This window comes from Macadamia integrifolia, unplaced genomic scaffold (genome assembly GCF_013358625.1).
Source record: "Macadamia integrifolia cultivar HAES 741 unplaced genomic scaffold, SCU_Mint_v3 scaffold930, whole genome shotgun sequence".
Classification (NCBI taxonomy): domain Eukaryota; kingdom Viridiplantae; phylum Streptophyta; class Magnoliopsida; order Proteales; family Proteaceae; genus Macadamia; species Macadamia integrifolia.
This window is the reverse complement of record NW_024870585.1, coordinates 99,696-102,168: the sequence shown is the minus strand read 5'-3', so window position 1 is coordinate 102,168 and position 2,473 is coordinate 99,696.

Sequence of the window (2,473 nt, the reverse complement as noted above, 5' to 3'; positions counted from 1 at the left end):
CACCCACACCCAATTTTCTTAAGTCAAAGCTGAGATGGTACTCGTAATGCCAGTACAATACGTAGCACCTACTACACGGGAGCACTCACTCCAAGTACTTAGCACCCACTAAACACTCAATAAAGAATACAGCAAATTTGGGCTTATATCAATGCCCTACAGTCAAGCCTTGCCTAACATATACATCCACAACTAGCTAACATGCTTACAGTTCATCCACAACTAACTTAGCATGTATACAATTCATCCACAACTAACCCTAGCATATACACATATCATTATACATGCATATAATGTAAATCTAAGGTTAGAAAATCTCACAACCGGTAATTTGGGATGATTGGAAACTTGCACTGATAAGCTTAGTGTTCACACCTTCTCTCCCCTTTGGCTTCTTGCTCTCCACAGTAACCACAAGCAAACCTCATTTGGTTTCTTCTCTTCCTCTTTGGCTTTGAATCAATGCATCATCAACACATATTAATCACCTCTTCAAACCCTCATTAATGGAGTAAACAAAACTCGCAACAAAAACCCATTCATGGTTTTACCAAAAAAGGGGGAAGTTCCTCTCTTCATTCTTCTTTTCCGTTAGCTTAGAAATAAGATACCATCAATACCACCCAACTACCTTCTAAACCACCATTAATGGAGTGTAAAACAACTCACATGAAGCCTTTAAGTTTTTCAATGGTCAACAATGGAGGGAGGAGTATCACACATAAAAATGGCAGCCTTACAGTCTCTAAAAATTTTAGTTTTCTCTTCCACTATGTATAGCTCGGAGTGGTGAAGAATCTACAATTCGGTTCATCCAAATCGGAGTTGAGATGAGGGAGATATGGCCATTCGAAGTTGGAGCAATGAGATAGCCTGAAATGAAATCTTCGTAGGAGTCGTGTAGGATACACCGGCGGCACACACAACAGAGGTGCAGATCTGACTGTTGATCTCTTAAAAAAGAACCATTTAATCTGAGCCATCGGGTTTAAATAACGGACAAAGAATAGGAGCTGTAGATCTAGGATCCGCTGATGTTATGATGACGCATGCAGTCAGCGCTTGTGTCAGTGTACAGAATCGTTGTCGACGTGCCATTGGCTACATTAGTGCACAGTACGGATAGCTATCGACTAGCTTTATTAAAGCTAAAAAAGATTTCAACGGTTGGATTGAAATCGATCTAAACTAGATCTGATCAGATCTAAAGGAAGAGAATCAAGCATGGTACACTATGCACATGCATCACACTTGATCAAGACTCACTTCTTTAAATCACGCACCAGCCCCCTAGCTTCTTATAATTACAAGGAAACCCTCCAAAAACAAACAAATTTCTAAAAGAAACCCCCACTGGCTGAGAGCTACTGTTGGTTTTCCTGTTTGGATTTTCCAACTGGCTTCACAGAAACACATGTAACTTTTTCATACGATTTCTGATGGAGACGAAACAATGTGCGTTGGAACCATGATTGGACTCTCTACAACTTTTCAAAAGATGCGATCATCTGACTCAGCAATAGAAAAAGATCAAAAAGCCGCTAGACCTTTCCAATGATACATCTTCCTCATACAGAATCGGAATGCAATGAAATCAAAACCATTGGAAAGATCAGATTTTTGTCGTATCGTTACATGGAGAAAACTTCTTTTAAGAAATTCATCTTTAATGCTAGAATTGCCCCGACTGCCATAAATACCATAACTTCTTCATAGGTATCAGAATGCGACAAAATCAGATGCACTGAGCTAGATAAATTAAATCTATCTTTTTTATGAAGAAACGGTCTTTCAAAAATATCATTTTCACTGTCGAAAATGCCCCCAAGTGTAAATAGGATAATTTTACCAGTTTTGACCCAGAAACCTGCACCACCTACCATGGAAGATCAAACCACTCTATTAACATGATGTGGCTATGTTATCTCATCGGTGACACTCAATGCTGCCATATCATAATTTTTGGCCACATTATCCAAACTGACCACATCATCACTACCACGTGGTCGGATTACCAACAAGGACAACCATAAAACAACATAATCATCCTAGGAGGGGGGAAGAGGATTTTATAGGGCTTTGATTTGCTTCCTTCCTTCTACAAGTCTTCTTTAAGAAAAGAAAGAAATAAAATAAAATTCAATCTTGGTAAAAATATTCATTCTCTGAGATATTGTGTGAGGAAAGAGAGAAATTATTTTTAAAATTAACAGATTCTATTACTTTCCTACAATATTACCAATATCTTGCAATCTTGACTAAATCAAAAAGAAATCCCTTGTGAAGTGGCAAGGAGAGAGCATAATCTTCAGGATTTTATAGGAGAGAGGATGTGGTACTAATGAGTGGGTTCCACCCCCTAATGACTTTGGTTCAATGTTGCCTTTGGACAAGTTAGTCCAAGCTTGGACCGGTTCTTAGTTCACTTTAAGCACTTTCTCTTATAGACTTTAAAAATTACAAAAAAAAAAAA